We start from the raw sequence: 10,032 nt of genomic DNA, 5'->3' as shown, positions 1-10,032 counted from the left end.
TTCTGAGAAATAGCGGTAACAAACTTCAATTGTCAAAATCCAAGATGGCGGCCTGGTGGCCATCTTGTTTTCTGATCGGTCCAAAAATGCAATATGCACAACTGTGGCCCTAGGGCAACATACATATGAAATTTGAGAAAGATCCTTTCAGTACTTTCTAAGAAATAGCGGTAACAAATTTCAACTATCAAAATCCAAGATGGCGGCCTGTCGGCCATCTTGTTCACCGATCAGTCCGAAAATGCTTTATGCACAACAAGACCTCTAGAGGAACCTGCACATGAAATTTGAGACATATCCCTTCATAGCTTTCTGAGAAATAGTGGTAACAAACTTTAACTATCAAAATCCAAGATGGCTGCCTGGCGGCCATCTTGTTGGCCAATCGGTTTTAATATGACTATGGATACAAGAATTCAAAATCTACAATATAAAATTCTCCATAGAATTCTAACTACAAATACTTTTTTACACCAAATTAATGTAATTGATAATGATTTATGTACCTTCTGTAAGAACTCTCCGGAGACTATTGAACACTTACTGTTTTATTGTGGCAAAGTAGACAAAATATGGAAAGAATTCAAAAGTTGGTTAAATAATATAAGCCAAAACAACATTCATACGGTAGGTGAAGATTTGGGAATAAGAGATATACTATTTATTTGTGAAAACGGACCACCTGTTATTAATCATTTGATATTAATAATCAAATACCATATTTATAACTGTCGCTTCAGGAAGACCCAACCAAATTTTGAGAGCTGTAAGAAACAGTTTTGTAAAATAAAAACAAATTAAAAAAATAGTGGCCACTGAAAATAACTCTGTTAATGAATTTAACCAAAAATGGTTCCCCTTAACTATTTAACTACTTTATTATTATTTTTTTTTTTTTATTTTTTTTTTTAAATAAAAAATATCTGAAAAACAAACATTTGTTTTTTTTTTTATATTTATGGGCAACTAGATATTTTTCTTGTGCTAAAAAGGTGTTGTTTATGTTTGTGTTATTTTGTTGTTGTTTTGTTGTCTCCTATACATGTGACATATGTGGAACTATCTATGTACCAATTATGATTACAACAAAATTAGCTCTTCAAGAAGGTCAATATCTCATACTACCCTAGCCAACAAATTGTAAAAAAATATCTAAATAAATATAAATATATAAATATCTAATATCTAAAGAAAATGTGCTTATGATATATATGAACCTTCTTATGTATGAAATCTTATAAGGATTAATTCATTGGCTTTTATTAAAATTACACATATACAATGCATGTATGTATATATGGTATGTGTGAATATATGTATATGAGTTAATTTAATTTCCCAAGATTGCATATGCAGAATTGTTTTACTTCTTAATTTTTATTAACCAGTTTCAACTGACCCTTGTGGAAACACAATGGACTTTTATGGGTCATGTTGCTGCTGAAGATAAATAATGAGTTACTGCTATTGTGAAAAATTTATACATGTATGTGTTAAGTCTGTATTAGGGCACAACAGTGCGAACAAGTATATGTATAAATACATGTAATATATGTGTGCTGGTATAGGAAAATGAGAAATGGAACAATTGTTTTAGTTGCACATATGTCGAGTGCTATGGATATATATGTAGTGTTTGTTTTTGTTTGCTTTTTGTTTGTTTTTCGTAATGTCTAAAGTCATGTAGTTCATAATGTAAGTGTGCCATACATATATGTATTTTTTGAGGTTCCCAATTGATGATTGATACTGTACCTAGCGTCTCTTGTACACATACATGTAAGCAGTTGTATCAATTGATCCTATCTACAAATGTTACAAACTTGTCTGATTCTTTTTCAGTGCTCAGTTCTATGTCACTAAAATTTTAACAATTGTGATATCAAAATCAAGGAATATGTGACATAGCATATATATAAATGATTACATGTATGAATAACAGAGAAATCTCTCACTTATTTTAAATTTGTAGATATATATTTGTGCTCAACTTTATGCCACAAGAATTTAAAAAAATATGATGTCATAATTAACAAATAGGTGACATAACATAAATGATATAAATGATTACATGTATGAATACAAGAGAAACCCTTTCACTTAATTTAAAGTTATATATCTACTGTATAATTGTATTTGTATGAATGAGTTTGGAGAATGAATGGAGCAAATCAAATGTGATGAATGAAAGCGATCGAGTAAAAGGAGTGAAAGAGACCTCCTGTGAGAGGCTATATGTTGTAAGAGGGATGAACCCAGGGTCCCAACCCTGGCATCCCTCAAATTTGCTGGGGAATAAAATCGATTTTGAAACCTTAAAAAAAAAAAAAAAAAAAAAAAAAAAAAAAAAAGCTCTACTAACCGTAACAGATGTGTGAGCATATAGATTCCAACCCCTTGGACTTTGAAATCGTGTCCCCTGGTAAAAGTCTTGCACCTCCATGTAGGCAGCCATTTTTTAATTCTCGTTATCAGCTTATTTGTTACAATTTTTTAAGTCCCCTGAACGCTAATTACAGTAAATTCAGTATTTGTTATTTATTATTATCTTTTTTTTCTCTTTTGTATTATAAGGATCCATACATAATGAGTCTCCTAAAGGAAAAGGCTGTCCTGCTTTTGGCATCACCGTTGACCTGATAAGTTGAAGAAAGGCTTCACAGCTCGAGCAGTTGCATCTCAACTAAAATGCAGTCCATCCCTAGTCTACAAGACTCTGAAATCTGAAAATCTGTCTGTACGGAGCGTCAAATATACAGCTATCAGTGACAGTGATCTAGATGCTGCTGTTGAAGACCTTCATCAGACACATCCAAATGCAGGAAATGAGGTAAAATGTTATATATAATATTATGGGTACGTCTCCATGTTTTCCCTACCTTTATATGTAAAGCTGGGGTTGAATATCAACTCCACTCCAAAAGGCAAATACTGTGAAAAATCCTAATATTACAGAAAATTTCCAACCGATAACGGATCCAGGACCTGATCATGACTCTTGATAAGCATTCACTTCTATATTTCTATACTTCTATACTTGTACTTGTGAGTTCTTACTATATATTTTTAAACTCTTTCCCTGTCTTGTATTCTTTCCCAATTAATATTCCATATGTATCAAAAGTAGTTTATTATCTCATACCTGAAAGTTTTTGAGAAAATGTCGGAACAAAATGGCCAGTTGTTGTATGCTAATTCATTTAGTTCAAGCATACCAAGTTAATGCAACTATTTTATTTATGAATTATTTATAACCTGCTTGTACATCCAGTGTTTTTCCTGCCTATATATATGGGGCCAAAATAATTTAAGGCCCCATTCCCAATTGTATTTTTTTGTAATTTTTTCCCAAATCTATGTCTAAATTTCCCAAATCAGTGATTTGACGCGTATTTTGTGCGATAAAACTAAAAAAATTCAGAAAATCCCAAGCCTGAACGTCGTATTTTAGTAACCATTCTTACACTTGATTCTTAGAAAAGCATAATTGTCTATTCTACCTTTTCCAAGATTTCCATAAACACTGTTCAAATTTTTCATTTCAAATATTAATTTGGGTTTGTCCGTCTGTCTGTAACACTTCGTTTCCGTGCAATAACTGTAACAAATGTAAACTTTTATCGCACAAAATTTCCCAATTTTCACCAGGTGGCAATTTCCCAAAATACCCAGGAAAAACACTGACATCAAGATTTTATTTTGATATTGCAATGTGGAGCAAATGTGCAACAGACCGCCATTTTGTTCATGATGATAACATCCGTATTTTATTTACCTTGTTTCTCTGCCATAAAAACAATATACATGGTCCAATTAAATATTTCATTGATCATTTGGAAAGTTAATTACTAACTTAAAATCACTGATTGAATTTGAATTTAATTGGAAATTTATTGTGACAAAAGAACGTCAATATGGTTATCAAGTGTCGACTAAATTTGACACTGTGAGAGTGGGGAGGGTAAAATTCTGTTGACTATAGTCGACAACAAGGGGTAATTGTGGATTGGTTAAGTTATTGCATTTCAATTTACACAGTTGATGATTTAATAAATAACCTATAAAGGTTTTTGAAAATAACTTCTCTCCAAATTTGACAAACTTGCAATGAAATATTCCCAAAATACACAGGGAAACAATTGCAACTGTTGAATTGCAATTGGTTTAAAATTCAATGCCAATTGCAACAGTCCCATCTAAGTTGAAATGTACGTGTCAATTTTGTTATTTCATTTAGACACAATATTTGTTTTTAGAAACTTTCATCTTGATTTCTTGTTTAGTACTGGTAGTGGTTTTGTTTGTTTAACGAAAAAAAAAACCACATACAAAAATGGTTACCATTAAATTTGAATACTGATTTCAGATGATGAGTGGTTACCTTAGAAGTCAAGGACTTCAACTACAGAGGCATAGAGTCCGTAGTACTCTGAATAGGATTGATCCTGAGGCAGCAGCTCAGAGATGGAGTCGTGCCATAGTGAGACGTGTCTACAAGGTGCCTGTACCAAACAGCCTGTGGCATATAGATGGACACATGCGTCTAATTACCGGTAGGTAACTTTTATATTCTATAATCTCTGCTAAATTTGTCAGGTGACTGATTGGCATAGAAATAATGGGGAAGAGGGATTCATGATTATATATGTTCATTTAATGATTTACATTTTTGTCCTTCTCATCACTTGGTTACATTTCATTTTTATCATACAGGTACTGCATATTTTTAGCCCACCATCATCAGATGGTGGGCTATTCAAATCGCCTTTCGTCCGTGGTCCGTCCGTCCGTCCGTCCTTCTGTCCGTTAACAATTCTTGTTACCGCTATTTCTCAGAAAGCACTGAAGGAATCTTTCTCAAATTTTACATGCATATTGCATTTTGGGACCAATCGATCAACAAAATGGCCGCCAGGCAGCCATCTTGGATTTTGATAGTTAAAGTTTGTTACCGCTATTTCTCAGAAAGTACAGAAGGGATCTCTCTCAAATTTTACATGTAGGTTCCCCTAGGTGTCTAGTTGTGCATATTGCATTTTGGTACCGATTGGTTAACAAGATGGCCGACAGGAAGCCATCTTGGATTTTGACAATGAAGTTTGTTACCGCCATTTCTCAGAAAGTACTGAAGGGATCTCTCTCAAATTTTACATGTAGGTTCCCCTAGGGGCCTAGTTGTGCATATTGCATTTTGGGACCAATCGATCAACAAAATGGCCACCAGGCAGCCATCTTGGATTTTGATAGTTAAAGTTTGTTACCGTTATTTCTCGGAAAGTACTGAAGGGATTTTTCTCAAATTTTACACGTAGGTTCCCCTAGGAGTCTTGTTGTGCATATTGCATTTTTGGACCAATCAGTCAAAAAGACGGCCGACAGGACGCCATCTTGGATTTTGACAATTGAAGTTTGTTACCACTATTTCTCAGAAAGTACTGAAGGGATCTGTCTCAAATTTCAAGTGCATGGTCCCCTAGGTCCCTGGTTATGCATGTTGCATTTTGGTACCGATCGGTTAACAAGATGGCCAACAGGAAGCCATCTTGGATTTTGACAATGAAGTTTGTTACCGCTATTTCTCAGAAAGTACTGAAGTGATTTGTCTCAAATTGCATGTACAGGTCCCCTTGGCGTACAGTTGTGCATATCACATTTTCGGACTGATCGATGAACAAGATGGCTGACAGGCCGCCATCTTGGATTTTGATAGTTGAAGCTTATTACCACTATTTCTCAGAAAGTACTGAAGGGATCGCTCTCAAATTTTACATGTAGGTTCCCCTAGGAGTCTTGTTGTGCATATTGCATTTTGGGACCGATCAGTGAACAAGATGGCCGACAGGACTCCATGTTGGATTTTGACAATTGAAGTTTGTTACCGCTATTTCTCATAAAGTACTGAAGGGATCTGTCTCAAATTGCATTTGCAGGTTCCCCTAGGGGTCTAGTTGTGCATATTCGATTTTGGGACCGATTGATCAACAAGATGGCCGATAGGCCACCATCTTGGATTTTGATAGTTGAAACTTGTTACCACTTTTGCTCAGAAAGTACTGAAGTGATCTGTCTCAAATTTTATATGTAAGTTCCCCTAGGACCTTATTTGTGCCTATTGCATTTTCAACTGATCAGTCAAAAAGATGGCTGACAGGTAGCCATCTTGGAATTTGATAATAAAGTTTGTTTCTCAGAAAGTATTAGAAGGATCTTTCTCAAATTTCATATGTAGTAATATGTACAGCTGTACGAAAAGTTTGAAAAGCAGAGAAAAGATCCCTCTTTTGTTTGTCAGACATAGATCATTCTTTGGTGGGCGCCAAGATCCCTCTGGGATCTCTTGTATTATTAACTCAAACTTTTAATTTTTGAGCTTAAAATGTCTTGTTATATTAAATCTGAAAATAAAATAAATTGTTTTACAGGTTTTTTTGTCAAAATGAATATGATTTTGGACCAGTATCAGAGGAGTGAAATTCACCTATATTTCTCCCAGTTTTCCCCCTATTTTGAAAAAGGGTAGTTCCCCAAAACCTAGCTATAGATTAACCCCTGATATATGACACAAATTCATTTGAACTTGAGTATCATCACCAATGGCTAAATTCGTGAACTATTTTTAATTTTGGACAAGTCTTCATTGCAATTAGGTTCATTTATTTATAATTATTTTTGTTTGTTCTCTTTTCATAGGTGGGGTATTGTGACTCATGGGTGTATAAATGGCTTTTCCCGTTTGATTACATTCCTGGAATATGGAGCTGATAACTCGTCAAAAACAGTCCTGAACCTTTTTATTGGTGCAGTGATGAGATATGGACTGCCAGCAAGAGTGAGGAGTGACCATGGAGGGGAAAATATTCAAGTTGCTCTATTTATGAACTTGGTTCAAAATTCCACAACAAGCCACTTGACAGGGAGGTCAGTCCATAATCAGCGGATAGAGCGCCTGTGGAGAGATGTTCAGGAACAAGTGGGTGATGTTTTCTACCAGAAATTCTACATGATGGAAGACAGTGGCATTCTGGACATCAACAATGACAGCCATATATGTGCCTTACAGATGGTGTATATTCCAGAGGTAAACAAAAAACTGAACTCCTTTATGAAAGGCTGGAACAACCACAGGATGCGGACAGGAGTCCAACAGAACTCCAGAACAAATATGGTCTGAGGGCATGCTGATGGGTGATGCCGAAATTCGTACCGTAGAAACAAATGCAGACAATTTGAGAGACAAACTTCAGGCATTTGGTTTGAGTGAGACAGATGTTCAACTCAATGATAGCGACAGGGTCATTCAGAGGAGAGGTCATGTGTTGAACTACCAAGATATGCAAAGAATCCTTTACGAAACCTCTGGAGCTGCTTCTTTAGAAGAACAGTACAGGCTTTGTGTTGAAGCAGTTGATAGAATTCTAATTCCATCATGAATCTTGCTGTATTCATATTAACTTTCATGCAACAGCAATACTTTGATGGAATGACTTCTAAGACACAACTATGTGCTGTTGAACTTCATAAATTGTGAATTATAGAGTTACAAAAATAACATTCCTTACATTTTTTGGCTATTAATTATAAACCATACCATTTTTTCATGTCCCATCCTAACTATCTTGTTAACTAAATCCAAAACCAAAGAACTGTTGTTTAATCTCTGTTTATTATAAACTCCAAAATTTATATATATATTTGTATATGATTTATGGTAACTAGAATTCATCAATTTATTTGATGAACTTGAACATTTCATGCTGATACTACCTTAAAGTCAGGGCCTGGGTTCTGTTCCACATCACCACAGCACAGTATCATGGATGGAATGGCAGGGTCAGGCTGAATGCATGGAGATGGAGCAGGCCAAGTTAACATGCTATCAACATATAAATGACAGTCAAATGGTTATTGAATTGATTATCAAAATGGTAGATTACTGTTAGTATCAACATTGTAAATAAACATTAGTATCAACATGGTAATTGATGTATAAAATTATCAAATCCTTTAAAAATATGCTCTTTGCAATATGTAGGCTGTATAGAAAATATATCATAGAAGCGTTAATATTTATACCTTTGTTTGACAAGTCTGGTAGTTTATCTAAGAGCTAGTTTTTAAAACTTTAAATAATTTTCTGGTACCAACATATTGGACTTGCAATAAAATGATTTGGCTCTGTTATCTATTTTAGTTATTTACAGCTGTAGAAAGTGTATACATATATATTGACTGGGCTAAATTTAACAGAATGAACAACATGATTTAATTTAAATACTAGTAAATATACCAATCATAATAACTACAAGAGATCCCAGAAGGATCTTGGCGCCCACCAAAGAATGATCTATATCTGACAAAGGAAAGATGGATCTTTTCTCTACTTTTTAAACTTTTTTCAAACATACTACATATAAAATTTGAGACAGATCGCTTCAGTACCTTTTGAGAAATAGCGGTAACAAACTTCAACTATCAAAATCCAAGATGACTCCTTGGCGGCCATCTTGTTGATCAATCGGTCCCAAATCACAATATGCACATAGGGCCCTAGGGGAACCTACATGTGAAATTTGAGAAAGATCCATTCAATACTTTCTGAGAAATAGCGATAACAAACTTTGAATATAAAATCCAAGATGGCTGCCTGGCAGCAATTTTGTTGACCGATCGGTCCAAAATCACAATATGCACAATTAGGGCCCTAGGGGAACCTACATATGAATTTTGAGACAGATCCCTTCAGTACTTTCTGAGAAATAGCGATAACAAACTTTGAATAACAAAATCCAAGATGGCTGCCTGACGGCCTATGCAGCATAAGGTGAGAAGAGAAAATGCATTAGGTAACAATGTAATTATAAACTTATTTCAGAATATTTTGAAATTAACAGATTTGAAATATGTATATAAATCTCTTCTGAGAAGTTATAAACACTTCCCTATTGAAAAGCAACACAAATGGATTGGAAAACTTCATATAGACCCAAATGAGGAATTAGACTGGAGGAAAATTTATACACTTAGTTTTAATATGACTATGGATACAAGAATTCAAAATCTACAATATAAAATTCTCCATAGAATTCTAACTACAAATACTTTTTTACACCAAATTAATGTAATTGATAATGATTTATGTACCTTCTGTAAGAACTCTCCGGAGACTATTGAACACTTACTGTTTTATTGTGGCAAAGTAGACAAAATATGGAAAGAATTCAAAAGTTGGTTAAATAATATAAGCCAAAACAACATTCATACGGTAGGTGAAGATTTGGGAATAAGAGATATACTATTTATTTGTGAAAACGGACCACCTGTTATTAATCATTTGATATTAATAATCAAATACCATATTTATAACTGTCGCTTCAGGAAGACCCAACCAAATTTTGAGAGCTGTAAGAAACAGTTTTGTAAAATAAAACAAATTGAAAAAATAGTGGCCACTGAAAATAACTCTGTTAATGAATTTAACCAAAAATGGTTCCCCTTAACTATTTAACTACTTTATTATTATTTTTTTTTTTATTTTTTTTTTTAAATAAAAAATATCTGAAAAACAAACATTTGTTTTTTTTTTATATTATGGGCAACTAGATATTTTTCTTGTGCTAAAAAGGTGTTGTTTATGTTTGTGTTATTTTGTTGTTGTTTTGTTGTCTCCTATACATGTGACATATGTGGAACTATCTATGTACCAATTATGATTACAACAAAATTAGCTCTTCAAGAAGGTCAATATCTCATACTACCCTAGCCAACAAATTGTAAAAAAATATCTAAATAAATATAAATATATAAATATCTAATATCTAAAGAAAATGTGCTTATGATATATATGAACCTTCTTATGTATGAAATCTTATAAGGATTAATTCATTGGCTTTTATTAAAATTACACATATACAATGCATGTATGTATATATGGTATGTGTGAATATATGTATATGAGTTAATTTAATTTCCCAAGATTGCATATGCAGAATTGTTTTACTTCTTAATTTTTATTAACCAGTTTCAACTGACCCT

The 10,032-nt window shown here is 33.6% G+C and overlaps 1 pseudogene; it reads left to right on the top strand.

Moving 5' to 3' along the window:
• Window positions 1–2,144: 2,144 nt before the first annotated feature.
• LOC138328860 (uncharacterized) lies at window positions 2,145–7,468 on the top strand (annotated as a pseudogene).
• The last annotated feature ends 2,564 nt before the right edge of the window (window positions 7,469–10,032 follow it).

The sequence above is a fragment of the Argopecten irradians genome, chromosome 8, assembly GCF_041381155.1.
Source record: "Argopecten irradians isolate NY chromosome 8, Ai_NY, whole genome shotgun sequence".
Classification (NCBI taxonomy): domain Eukaryota; kingdom Metazoa; phylum Mollusca; class Bivalvia; order Pectinida; family Pectinidae; genus Argopecten; species Argopecten irradians.
Note: the sequence above shows the minus strand (reverse complement) of the source record. Positions and strands in the feature narration are given on the sequence as shown.